This window comes from Sinohyriopsis cumingii, chromosome 17 (genome assembly GCF_028554795.1).
Source record: "Sinohyriopsis cumingii isolate HCF-2022 chromosome 17, ASM2855479v2, whole genome shotgun sequence".
Taxonomy (NCBI): domain Eukaryota; kingdom Metazoa; phylum Mollusca; class Bivalvia; order Unionida; family Unionidae; genus Sinohyriopsis; species Sinohyriopsis cumingii.
This window is the reverse complement of record NC_142977.1, coordinates 58,728,513-58,743,719: the sequence shown is the minus strand read 5'-3', so window position 1 is coordinate 58,743,719 and position 15,207 is coordinate 58,728,513. Positions and strand designations below refer to the sequence as shown.

Here is a 15,207-nt window from a genome sequence, read left to right as displayed (position 1 = left end):
CAAATATCTCTGTGACCACAGTTGCAATAAGTTTTTAATTTTAGACAATCTATCATTCCAGTTCAGTTGCTCACATAACTTTGCACATTTTCCAACATAAGCTCCCAAAATTAAGATGACTTGATCACACATTTGAATTTGTAATTGTTTGCAATAATCATCAGTAAGTTTACCAGATCCAATACACAGAAGTTCTGTCTTTTCCTTGTTCACCTTTGCACCAGATCCTTTACAATACAAGTCAAGTACATTAAAAGATTGATTAATGGATTGTGTGTCCGCTAATGTCAAGGTTGTATCATCTGCATGTTGAAAAACTTTACTTGTATTACTAGACAGTGGGAGTGGAATACCTTTGATAGTGGGATTTGCTTTGATAGCGAGTCCTCAGGGTTCTGCTGCTAATACATATAACATTGCTGATATAGGACAACCTTGTCTGACTGAATTTTTAATTAAAAAGGGTTTCGTTAGATGACCATTGCATTTAACACTACTTTTAATTTCATTATAAAATATCTTTATCCACTGAATAAAATTGTCACCAAAACCGAACTTTCGTAAAACAGAAATCAAATATGAGTGGCAAACTCTGTCAAACGCTTTTTCTTGATCAATTTTTAAGATATATCCCTCAAGATTGTCTCTCTCAACCATATCTATAATATCTCTTACAGTGACTATCGTATCAGCAATATCTCTCCCAACTATACAACATGTCTGAGTTTGAGAAATAATTTTGGGTAATACCATTTTTAAACGTGTAGACAAAATCCTTGCCAAAATTTTATAATCTACATTAAGTAAACTGATAGGACGCCAATTTTGCAATCTTCTATTATCCCCCTTATTTTTATAAATAAGTGATATAACCCCAAATCTCATTGATCTCGACATAATATTGTCATTCTTAACACTCTGAAAGATGTGCAACAGAATATCATATATACAATCATAAAATTTACAATACCACTCTACTGTCAATCCGTCCGGGCCGGGGCTTTTATTTTTAGCCATCCCTTTTATAGCTGTATGTATTTCATCAACTGTTATTATGGCATCACACATATCTTTATCCTCATCAGATACAGAACAGTTTACAAAATTTAAAAGTGAATCAGTACAATTATCATCAACAGTTACCGAAGAATATAAATGACTATAAAACTGATGTATTTCATCTAAGATCCCGCTTGTATTTGAAATAATTACACCATCATCATCAATCAATTCATTGATTACATTTTTGTTGTGTCGATATTTCTCAAGATTTAGAAAGTATTTAGTATTTCTATCGCTTTCAATTGCCCATTTCGCCTTAGATCTCAATATAGCACCCCGACAAAAATCAGTTTCATAGTCACTTAGCTGATGTTTTAGTTTTTCATATTTGTTAATGTCATATGATTCTTTATTTGCGACTTTTTCTGAAAATGATTTTAATTTATTTTGCAATGTAAAGTATTCTTGTAATCTTTCCTTATTTCTTCTTGTACAGTATACTTGGGAAAATTTTTTAATTTTGTATTTTACATTATCCCACCAAATGAGTGGTTCACTGAAATACATTTCGTCAGTTTTTCCCTCGGTAAGAATTGATTTCACTCTTTGTACATATTTCTCCTCAAAAAGAACATTGTTATTTAGAATCCATAATCCGGGCCCTGTTTCCACTTTGCAGGTATTTAGTTTAAGGTATACAAAAGAATGATCACTAAAGGATGTATCTGCATAATAAATATTTTGCACATTGGAATGCAATTTTGAGGAAATCAAAAAATAATCTATTCTACTCTGCTTCATTTCGCCTAGTACAACTTGTTTTCTGGAGAAACTACGAGTACTAGGATTTCGTGATCTCCATAAATCGGTAATATTCCTATCATGAATAATTTTATAAAGTTCACGCACTGCTACATCATCAATATGTAAGGCTTTGTTATGTCGATCAATACCTGCTAAAGTTGTATTAAAATCACCAGCCAGGATAGTGCTATCACTAGTACTGTTATGTAAATATGTATTTAGCTTCATGAAAAAGTTAAACCTTTCCTTCACAACATTTGGAGCATAAATATTGATTAAATCAATCACTTTATCATCAATAGCTATTTTAAGATGTAAAATCCTACCCTTTTCAATAATTTCTTGTGTCACCTGATTTCTCAATTCTCTCACTACTAAAACAGCAACACCTGCCCTCCTATTGTCTGCATTACTATAAAATATGTCACCATTCCAAATCTCATTTTCTCTAACACTTTCAACAAACTCATCATCCCAAAAGGTTTCTTGCAATAATAAAATATGGCCTCTTTTCTCTTTAAATATTTCTAAAACAGACTTTAGTTTATTCAAATTACGCAAGCCATTTACATTTAGAGATACAATATTTAAAGCCATGATTATGATGAGTGTATTGAAAGTATTAAAAAATGTTGAGTGTTTGATCATTTCTTAATAGGTGTTCGTCGCATGTTATTCAATTTCATGTTAGGTACTGGATTAAACCTTCTCCTTCTCCTTTGTACTACTTTGAAATTTTCGATATTAGTACCGTTTTCTTGACATGTACGTGATTCGTTTGATCTTTCAACAACGTCTGCAGCCATCTTCCTGTCATCATCTGAATCTGTCCCCGATCCATCTCCAATTGTATGATTGTTGTTTACTTCCTCTATTTCTACATTGGTCATATCAACTCCACTTCTTTCTTTTTCTTCCCCACTTTCTCCACTCTCATTATCTTTTTTTGCATTCTCAATTTCTTCTTTATCATCTTCGTCACTCGGTAACTCCAATATGTCTTCCCTCGTATCATCATCAACTTGCGAATGAATGCCTGCAATGGCCTCTCTGTAACACATACATGTTTGCGCCTCTTTGTGGCATTTGTCGCATATCCTGCATGTACACATAAGAGGAAAACTTCCACAACTATCACATCTTTGCCTTGTGCAATTTTTTGCTACATGGCCTTGCTCCCCACACTTGTAGCATACAAAATCAGGGCAGTCTTTTATAACATGTCCCGGATCTAGACATCTAGAACATACCTTAACTTGATTATCATGTAATACTCTAAAGTATTGTTGACCATTAACAGTCTGAAATTTCAGACTGTAAGGCAAGGATTTTACCTGCTGTGGAAATTTACATTTGACATAACGAGTCCCATCAGCCACACTAGTTCCAGGATAATATCTGCGTTGAATGGGAGAAAGAAGTTCTACTCCGTATTCACCGAGCTTCATACTTATATCATCATCGTTGATGTATGCTGGTAAATGAAGAATTGACACTATAATAGTGTCTGAATATAATAGAGTACAATCAAAGTGTTCACTTCCAATATCAATTCCACACAAGGTATTATATGCTACTTCCTTGCTCGGTAGTGTGACCTCATACAAATTTGCACCTTTGGGCACAACTGCATAGACCGACATATCTCCGGTTAATTCTTCTACACTTCTAACAATATCACTTGCCTTTATTTTCTTCACATCCTTTACATCAATCACCACGGTACATTCTTTCCCAAAACGACGAGAAGCTCCTGTCTGTCTATCAATGTTACTCGACATGCCATTCTTATTGTTAGCTATTCCACTGGTGTCATTAGAGTGTGAGTCAGCTCCTTGTGCTGCACGTGCAGCACGACCAGGCTTTGTATTCATTGTCACAGAAAATAATATATTGTGTGGTGGATAAAGTTATCCACACACTCAAAATATATCTCACTTATATATGAATGCGATCACACAAATCTTATCAACGTACCTGTAACAAATTAAAACAGCAAAAATGTCTATTAAAGGAAAAAAACTGGAAAAATCACGGAGCGATCATCAAACGTGTTTTCCTTCTCTAGAGTCCAGAGTGCTAACCATTACACCATGGAACCTATCGATGACGCAGGGTCATATTCCAAAAACATGTTAGGAGGTAGTAATATATCAGTATTATATCAGCTTACCGTTGGACTCCCTTGTGTTCATTTATATTACCGATAGGGTGCATTCATGTTGTCAGAGATTTCGTCTTACTTTATTAATAAAACGTTACACTCCTGTAATACACACAAACAAACACACACACACAGATTAATATATATATATATATATATATATATATGAAAATAATAAAAGTGTATATGAAGATTAAAAGTGAAATGCCTAAAAGATTAGTACTATTACGTTCGAGTGGAATGTATATTAAATTAGTAAGATACATTGAAATATCTTAAAGTGATTAAATAAAATGAAATTATGCTGGCTAATTTAAAATCAAGTTATAAAGTTCACTTATGACTATCAGGCTAAATTTAGGCAGATCAATACTCTATATATAAATAATGATATAGTATGTTTTCCCCGAGATTTTAAAGTTCTAAATATGTCATCATTTAACCATCAAGGCGATATTTCTTCTATATTCCTGTCTACGTGAAAACCTCAGAGTCTGGGACTCTGTCTTGAAATCATATCCAGATGAGTTTCTTTAGGAAGCCCATTGAAAATGACATTATTTTATTGATGGAATTTAAGTCCTTTTACCGTCTTGAGTTTGGAACACTCATTACTAAAATTCGCACCTGACTCTTTGGTGCAGAATTGAAAGCACATGTTTCAAACACATACTGGTCCAGAAAATGCCGCGGCTCATATCCTTTCATCTGCACAAAAGCTGACATCCAGATTTCATCTATACCGATAAATATAGGTTTCATCTATACTTATAAATGTAGGTTTGATTATGAGCACTCACAATCTTTAAGTTGTTGAATTTTAAATATCATGGTGTTTACATAGGTTTACTATGGGAACTGAATTAGTACCGTGAGTTCTGTGGACTGAACACATTTGCTCGTGAGATGCCACAGGCCACTCTTGCTTTGGCAATTCTGGCATTTGTCTCATCATCGCTTTGGACTGCACGCGACTGCTACTGCCAAGACAGGTGATCTTGTCCACTGCCAGGTGGGTTTGGCCGTTCACGGTGATGGTATCCTCTTGGTGACCAAAACAATAATTTCCTTTAACTTCGTCTTCGGCTGTAGTCTCCTCAGATTGAAGAACAATCCGGCGCACCGGCATCTGATATCGATATCATTGTCCTTACAGTATGGAGCGCTGGGCGATATCGGTACCGTAATGGCAAAAGATCACGTGATAACCAGCAGGCCGCGCCTTTTAAATTCTCAATTTCGAGGTCAATCCTATTGATCACACCTTGGAATATATGCCGATAACTGCAGTCGGATCACCTCACCTGTTTGCGAAAGAAGGATTGTCTGAAAAATTGCGAATGCATCTAACTACTTTTTCATTCGTAAGCTCTAGGTCAATCGTACAGTCATTATCTTCGTAGAAACTGTCGAGGTAGTCTGAATAGATCAGGGTTTATTTGTTGTTTCGGAGACATTTTCAGCGAACAAAATTAAACATTTTTTGTAAATTACTGCTAAGACTTGAAAAATCCGAGGAAATATGGAAAGGTCGTTGAAAAATCCAATGACGTATGGTGAGGTCGATGAAAAATCCAAGGGCGTACGGAAATTTCATTGAAAAATCCAAGGGCTATGGAAAGGTCTATATATGTATCAATAAACAACCATGTACAGCGATTAACTGACGCTTACATAGAGACAGAGCTGATGATCCTCCGACAATATGAAGAAATTGTCATACTTCATTTTAGCTTCGAGCTTGTTTTATTTTGAATTTGTAACTCAACAATTGTGACAATTTATTCATACTTTGTTGAACTAACCGGTTTTCAAACTATGTTGTATGACGAAATAGACACACATAGGGATCATATTCGCTTCAATTTGCATACACCCACCTCATCTTTCGCATTAGGATTTACAAAAATAAAATAAAGTCTTTAAATTAATGTAAATAAGAAAGAACTTAAAATAATATTCAAGTTTCCACCGAGATTTGAACTCGGATCGCTGGATTCAAAGTCCAGAGTGCTAACCATTACACCATGGAACCATTGTAGCATGTGTCGACAAGACACTTGTAACAAGTGTCTCCACTGTTCTACGCCAAGTTCTGACAGCGGCCATTTAGTGGCCATGTTCTGATGACTTATGTTATTAGCAAAATCGCTAATTTTACCAGCCAACCAGATGAAGTCTTACACCTTCGCGTTTCGGAGACTGTGCGGTGTGCTAAAGATCGTCGTGGTGGGCCGAAAGATTGGAAATTTAAAATTTCTGAAAGCTGCATTTCCATTGGCTAATTCCAAAATTAGTAGAATATGACCTCTTAGCGGTCGCTCTCAGATCTTCACGTTAAGACAGAGGAGATTTGAATTTAATCAGATTGCCCCAGGCTTGTATCTATCAGTGTACATAGTTGCCTTATCTTATGTATACAGGAAGTGTAACTATGCAGTGGGAACACGTCACGAGTTGTAATTATATTGACACTAAATATGAAAAGAACTGTAACCCGACTGGGAATATTCTTATTCAATTTTTAGAAGGCAAATGAAGTATCTTTGTTGTTTAAGGTATAAAGTACATTCTGATTAACTTTTGTAAAAGAAACATCAAAGAAAACGCTGAATGTGGCTCTAAATTAATTGATTATGATAATGGTATCGATTCACATCTGAGAAGTGTAGATACATGTTCATTATTAGAATTTAGATAAAATTAAACAATGTTACATGTAACTGAGAGATGTGAGTCTTTAGTGCAGTTTCCAAATTTCACCCAGTAATACATACTAATCATCTGTAAACAATATTCTCTTATACATAGTTTTTTATATTTCTTCTATGAAATCCACTAGTAGTACGGAAAAGGGTCTCTTGTCTCATTCAATAACCTATGGGTCCCCGGACACCCATTCTGGCCTCTAACCCTTTGATAAGCTATCCACCACGCGACATATAGATGTTTGGATACTTTTTCTTGATTTTTCTATGACGTCCATATGGCTTTTCGGATGTCTTCCCTGCTCTCATACGTAGAACCCTTGAGTTGGATCTGTATTCAATATATACACTGTACAAAAATGCTGACTTTTCGGAGAATTTATTTTGCGGGCAATAAAGAAAGTTCCTTGCTCTTGCTCTGAGCAAAAACCCATGAAAATGTTTATATTTTATTTGCTAATTAGTTATATCTGATACATTGACCCTCACAAAACTATTTTATTTATGAACCTGAGATGAAATTCTACATTTGGCCTCTTTCCCTAATGTAATTGTGCCTTCGAACAATGGACAAGGTATATTCCATAATTTAAATGTCTTAATCACTCAGCAAAGAGAGGGAGAGAGAGAGAGAGAGAGAGAGAGAGAGAGAGATTCACAAGTAAGTTAGTTTCTTCACAGAATAATAGAAACCACTAGCCAATTTCTGACTGCAGTTGTAAGATATCTGAGCAGAAAGTAACAGCTACTTTATAAGTATGCAAGTCAGTTTAATGTGAGTTATAGGCCACCAAGTAGTATTCCTCAGAGAAGATACAATTCTCGGTTTTAAAAATTAAAGCCACACAAGTACCAGTTTATTACTTTGTGAAAAATGGGTTCATTATGAGAAAATGGCGGCAACCGATGCACCTGCTGGTGAAAGTGTTGTTCCGAAGGCATATGGACAGGACATGCATAGTATAGCCCATAAAACCCCTTAAGCTGGTCATTTGGTGTCAGTAAGACTTATCACAAGATCCTGAATCGTTTTTATTTGCTGAAAATTAAAGTGATGTTTTTAAGTACCTTAGCTCATCTTACACTTGTCAAATGGTAGGAAATCCCAATCAGAAGATATCTAAGGCACATCTGCAACCTATTCCTGCATTTGACCATTTGACAAGCCATCTAATAGAAAAATGGTAGACTCTCGGTTCTTTACCTAACACAAAGTCAAGCAAGCAACACTTGTTGACCATAATGTATGCGTCCCCAAGCTTTTCATAGGCAATTCCTTTAAAGAATATTAAAGCAAAACGTGTTCTAAAAGTTTAGGCAATGTTTTAACACTTGTTTGCCTCCCCAAATCTGTCCAGCAAATTTTATGTTTGATTATTTCCAACAACGTATGCAGGAAGTAGACATTCAATAGTTTAATTTTTGTATCTGTCACCCTGAAAGTAATGGGGCTAGCTCAAGACTGTCCGAAAACTCTCTCACCTACCCAGGATACATGTATACCATTATATTGAATCAAACCTTATAAAAGACAGTGATCAGTAAAATCCTGGATTGTATAATTATCGAGTAAGATCAGGAGAGTTTTTTAAAATATATAGTGTATCCCATATTGGTAATTATCACCAAATAAAAGACGCCATGACTACCCTAGGACAGCAAAAGACTGTCCCAAAACAACCTCAACTACCCATGATACATGTAGGCGATTAAATAGAACAAAACCAAATAAAAAGACAGCGATCTGTAAAATTCTACCCTGTATAATTATCGAGCAAGATCATTAGAGTTTATTCTTTTGTTGATACTTGCTGAAGACTGTCCCAAAACACACTCATCGACCGCAACATTCATATTTCAAAATATCTTTAAAGCTTCTTTCTTAAATCTTTAATATGACAAAGAGCAGCTGAATAATTACATCCTAAGAGTCATATCTTTATATTTGCAAAATTCTTGAACCAAATTATTAATTTTAATTGGTTTGATAATGGCAAGAATTACAAAAAATGAAAGTAAAATCTCCTGTAAAATCTTTTGTCTCTGATTATTTTCAGTTTTAGAGACAAATGTTTTAATGGATGCAAAGTAGTTTTAAAGCTGTTTTTTGTTTTTGTTTTTTATATATATAAATACATTCAAAGGTTAAGGTTCCGTACATTAACAATACAAATTAAGTATTTGGGAACAACTGTACACTAAATCCAATACTTCTAATCGCAAGTAAATACTTTTATCATGATACGAACATGATTTTCCACAGTTTGATTATTTGGGGTTTTTTTTGCGACAAAATATGTTCCAAAATGAAGATCATGATAAGAATAATAACACCTGTAAGGAATGATTAATTGTTTTTAATGTCATTTTACCTATAAACTTTTTTATGTGCTATTGATGTTGATCTGAATTATTTTATTTTCGCGGGAGCTTATGTACAATATTATCACAGGAAAAGAAAGACGTCTGTGAGGTGCGTCAAAATGGGTGACGTACAATACAATCCTTACAACCAGGGTTCGTCCGATGAATACTCGTTAAGAAGATTACGAGGGAATATATCATTGTCATTTCTGATCCTTACTTTGCTAAAATAACTAATGTTTCCAAGTAATGAGAGATGACACTAAGAAGTAGATTTCTTAAACTTTGAAGGTAAATACTTCAGTGCGTCAAAACTGGGGTTGAAAAAGATGGACCACCCTGTTGTAGTGTATGCGTTTTTGTTCTCGTAAGGTGCTATAAATCGCATAGATCTTCGAGAAAGCATATGGTTTTAGAGACGATTAAAACTGTGTTGGTAATGTACACCTCAAAAAAGGGGAGTGAAAGAGTTATCGACATAAAATGAATGCCGTAAAGGAAAAAATTTAGAAATTTAGAGAGACACGAGATGGACGACAAAGACGATACTGATAAAACTTAGTATTTACATTGTTGCAGGACCAAATCTGTATGAAAACAGCAGTTGGAATGATGTAATTGTAAAGTTCAGAAACAGAATATACAAAGTTTGTAGTAACTGACATTGCGTTTGTCATACGACAAACTACGGAATCAATTCAGTTGTCGGCAAATCGCAAGATACAATAACGCAGAAGGAAAGTTGATCGAAAAACTTGCAAGCAACCATTTACAGCTTGCATCAATGAAAATTAGAAAATTCTTGACTAGAATTATGAATGTAGCACTTGCAAGCAGTCATTTACAATAATGCAGAAGGAAAGTAGCACTTACAAACTGCCACGTACAATTTGCATCAATGAAAATACAATATACATTGATAGAATTATGAAAGTAGCACTTGCAAGCAGCCATTTACAATAATGCATCATGGAAGATTAGGAAATACACGCATATAATTATTTCGGTAATCCACCTCCATATATGCCTGCCATATTTCCGACAACGTGTGTGTCCGATTTAGATTTTTAACGTAGCTTTAAAATAAATTCAGTCATATCGCTACGATGCCTGCAATGTGGCAGTTTATAGTGATGTCTAGCACTGGGGCATCATGCTGCAGACATGTAGCATGATGTACCACACAGACACATTATCCTGACACCAGGCCGACCAGTCCTAAAACTAACCTCTTAATGCTGTGCGCCTAGCGAGGTAGCTGTTAGTACCATTTTTGTAAGTCTTTGGCATGACTCGGCCGGGGATCAAACCCACGATCTCCCAAATCCGAGGCGGGCGCTCTAACCACTAGGCCACTGGAGCGGTCCGACAACGCAAGCTTTCAATTTCTAGGTTATCTTTGTCCTTTGACGGTAAGTGAAAAATTAAGAAAACAAAGTCGTAATTACAAAATTTCTAAGTGCAAAAATTGTAATGTTGTTGAAGAGGATTTAGGTAATATATAGTTGTAAGTACGAATTACTGAGTTGTAAGTAAGGGGCTGTAAGTCGCTTCTTCTTCTTCTGTACATTCGCCTCCTGTTCCACATGAAACTTTGAGAAAAGTATTTGAATAAAAATTAAAAAAACCTAGGTTCCACCGAGATTTGAACTCGGATTGCTGGATTCAAAGTCCAGAGTGCTAACCATTACACCATGGAACCTATCGGTTACAACGGGTCATCTTCTCAAAACTTATTAGTAGGTTGTAGTATATGCGTATTCTTTACTGTTTTGCTAAAACATGTGCATGAGGTAATAGGAGCGAGGCGATAATACTCAATAGGAAGAGAGCTATTCCAGTATCCAATGGCAATGACATGCGCAAATCGCAATATGTCTGTGTGTGACGGGTTCGCACACACTGGCTGCTGAATGGAAAAGTAAAAATAAATATACACACATTTGGCGGGAAACGCTTTCCAACGCAGGTTTATTCGTTTCCTATCACCATCATATACGTGAATCAGAGGAATAATTTAGCGGTGAGTACCCTGTGGACACCAACTTTTGGTGTCCGCAATATAAAATGTTTCCATCAAGAAGGTTTATGCTTTGAATCCGTGTCCATAACGCATTAAATTGGAATACACAGAGTGGGAGAGAGAGAGAGAGAGAGAGAGAGAGAGAGAGAGAGAGAGAGAGAGAGAGAGAGAGTGAGAGAGAGAATAACTATAAAAGAAAAAGATCATATTTGTATAACAACAATGTGATCGTAAAGTGTACCTCTTATCACTTTGCACATTAGTGACATTTATAATAAATGTGTACGAATACAGTTTCTAAGGTATCGAGTGCTGGTCAGTATCAGTGTTGTCATGGTAGAGGTCACGTTATAGAAAAGGGATTCGCTATTTAAAATTGATATCGACTAATATATGCATATATTCATAATGAAACACATATAGTGCAGTGTAATTGACTCCTCGCGGAGAAAAGTGAGAAGAGGTAACGGTCCGCAGCCAATATCAAGACATAAAGGAAATGTGTTTCCGTTGCGCAATTCTTTAATTGCAATTAATAAATCAAAGTCGAAATTACAAGATATCTTTGTTTTCAAATCGTAATGTAGTTGCAAAGAATTTGCGAGATTCCCCTTTTTAAGTGCGAATTATTGAATTGTCAGCAAGGAGCACTAGGTTGCAACTCTATTGCGAAACTAGATTCATATTTCGCACTAACCCATTTCCAAGCAATACTGTATGTCGTTAAATAGGTACATACAATGTATCCTTTCATACTCGCTTCTACTCTTGTACATTTGTCTTCTGTTCGACATAAAACTGTAAGAAAAGGTATTTTTAGGATTAAAAAGATAAACTTAGGTTCCACCGAGATTTGAACTCGGATTGCTGGATTCAGAGTCCAGAGTGCTAACCATTACACCATGGAACCTATCGATGACACAGGGTCATATTCCAAAAACATGTTAGGAGGTAGTAATATATCAGTATTATATCAGCTTACCGTTGGACTCCCTTGTGTTCATTTATATTACCGATAAGGTGCATTCATGTTGTCAGAGATTTCGTCTTACTTTATTGATAAAACGTTACACTCCTGTAATACACACAAACAAACACACACACACAGATGAATATGTATATATATATATATATATATATATATATATATATATATATATATATATATATATATATATATATATATATATATATATATATATATATATGAAAATAATAAAAGTGTATATGAAGATTAAAAGTGAAATGCCTAAAAGATTAGTACTATTACGTTCGAGTGGAATGTATATTAAATTAGTAAGATACATTGAAATATCTTAAAGTGATTAAATAAAATGAAATTATGCTGGCTAATTTAAAATCAAGTTATAAAGTTCACTTATGACTATCAGGCTAAATTTAGGCAGATCAATACTCTATATATAAATAATGATATAGTATGTTTTTCCCGAGATTTTAAAGTTCTAAATATGTAACCATCAAGGCGATATTTCTTCTATATTCCTGTCTACGTGAAAACCTCAGAGTCTGGGACTCTGTCTTGAAATCATATCCAGATGAGTTTCTTTAGGAAGCCCATTGAAAATGACATTATTTTATTGATGGAATTTAAGTCCTTTTACCGTCTTGAGTTTGGAACACTCATTACTAAAATTCGCACCTGACTCTTTGGTGCGGAATTGAAAGCACATGTTTCAAACACATACTGGTCCAGAAAATGCCGCGGCTCATATCCTTTCATCTGCACAAAAGCTGACATCCAGATTTCATCTACACCGATAAATATAGGTTTCATCTATACTTATAAATGTAGGTTTGATTATGAGCACTCACAATCTTTAAGTTGTTGAATTTTAAATATCATGGTGTTTACATAGGTTTACTATGGGAACTGAATTAGTACCGTGAGTTCTGTGGACTGAACACATTTGCTCGTGAGATGCCACAGGCCACTCTTGCTTTGGCAATTCTGGCATTTGTCTCATCATCGCTTTGGACTGCACGCGACTGCTACTGCCAAGACAGGTGATCTTGTCCACTGCCAGGTGGGTTTGGCCATTCACGGTGATGGTATCCTCTTGGTAACCAAAACAATAATTTCCTTTAACTTCGTCTTCGGCTGTAGTCTCCTCAGATTGAAAAACAATCCGGCCCACCGGCATCTGATATCGATATCATTGTCCTTACAGTATGGAGCGCTGGGCGATATCGGTACCGTAATGGCAAAAGATCACGTGATAACCAGCAGGCCGCGCCTTTTAAATTCTCAATTTCGAGGTCAATCCTATTGATCACACCTTGGAATATATGGCGATAAATGCAGTCGGATCACCTCACCTGTTTGCGAAAGAAGGATTGTCCGAAAAATTGCGAATGCATCTAACTACTTTTTCATTCGTAAGCTCTAGGTCAATCGTACAGTCATTATCTTCGTAGAAACTGTCGAGGTAGTCCGAATAGATCAGGGTTTATTTGTTGTTTCGGAGACATTTTCAGCGAACAAAATTAAACATTTTTTGTAAATTACTGCGAAGACTTGAAAAATCCGAGGAAATATGGAAAGGTCGTTGAAAAATCCAATGACGTATGGTGAGGTCGATGAAAAATCCAAGGGCGTACGGAAATTTCTTTGAAAAATCCAAGGGCTATGGAAAGGTCTATATATGTATCAATAAACAACCATGTACAGCGATTAACTGACACTTACATAGAGACAGAGCTGATGATCCTCCGACAATATGAAGAAATTGTCATACTTCATTTTAGCTTCGAGCTTGTTTTATTTTGAATTTGTAACTCAACAATTGTAACAATTTATTCATACTTTGTTGAACTAACCGGTTTTCAAACTATGTTGTATGACGAAATAGACACACATAGGGATCATATTCGCTTCAATTTGCATACACCCACCTCATCTTTCGCATTAGGATTTACAAAAATAAAATAAAGTCTTTAAATTAATGTAAATAAGAAAGAACTTAAAATAATATTCAAGGTTCCACCGAGATTTGAACTCGGATCGCTGGATTCAAAGTCCAGAGTGCTAATCATTACACCATGGAACCATTGTAGCATGTGTCGACAAGACACTTGTAAAAAGTGTCTCCACTGTTCTACGCCAAGTTCTGACAGCGGCCATTTAGTGGCCATGTTCTGATGACTTATGTTATTAGCAAAATCGCTAATTTTACCAGCCAACTAGATGAAGTCTTACACCTTCGCGTTTCGGAGACTGTGCGGTGTGCTAAAGATCGTCGTGGTGGGCCGAAAGATTGGAAATTTAAAATTTCTGAAAGCTGCATTTCCACTGGCTAATTCCAAAATTAGTAGAATATGACCTCTTAGCGGTCGCTCTCAGATCTTCACGTTAAGACAGAGGAGATTTGAATTTAATCAGATTGCCCCAGGCTTGTATCTATCAGTGTACATAGTTGCCTTATCTTATGTATACAGGAAGTGTAACTATGCAGTGGGAACACGTCACGAGTTGTAATTATATTGACACTAAATATGAAAAGAACTGTAACCCGACTGGGAATATTCTTATTCAATTTTTAGAAGGCAAATGAAGTATCTTTGTTGTTTAAGGTATAAAGTACATTCTGATTAACTTTTGTAAAAGAAACATCAAAGAAAACGCTGAATGTGGCTCTAAATTAATTGATTATGATAATGGTATCGATTCACATCTGAGAAGTGTAGATACATGTTCATTATTAGAATTTAGATAAAATTAAACAATGTTACATGTAACTGAGACATGTGAGTCTTTAGTGTAGTTTCCAAATTTCACCCAGTAATACATACTAATCATCTGTAAACAATATTCTCTTATACATAGTTTTTTATATTTCTTCTATGAAATCCACTAGTAGTACGGAAAAGGTCTCTTGTCTCATTCAATAACCTATGGGTCCCCGGACACCCATTATGGCCTCTAACCCTTTGATAAGCTATCCACCACGCGACATATAGATGTTTGGATACTTTTTCTTGATTTTTCTATGACGTCCATATGGCTTTTCGGATGTCTTCCCTGCTCTCATACGTAGAACCCTTGAGTTGGATCTGTATTCAATATATACACTGTACAAAATTGCTCACTTTTCGGAGAATTTATTTTGCGGGCAATAAAGAAA

At 35.4% G+C, this 15,207-nt stretch overlaps 2 non-coding genes across 2 annotated transcripts; both read right to left on the bottom strand.

Annotated features, from left to right (window-relative positions):
* Positions 1–10,672: 10,672 nt before the first annotated feature.
* On the bottom strand, positions 10,673–10,744 carry Trnaq-uug (transfer RNA glutamine (anticodon UUG)). The gene has a single exon. It is a non-coding gene; the product is annotated as a tRNA-Gln (tRNA).
* A 1,159-nt stretch (positions 10,745–11,903) lies between these two features.
* Trnaq-cug (transfer RNA glutamine (anticodon CUG)) lies at positions 11,904–11,975 on the bottom strand. Its single transcript has one exon. It is a non-coding gene; the product is annotated as a tRNA-Gln (tRNA).
* Positions 11,976–15,207: the final 3,232 nt, after the last annotated feature.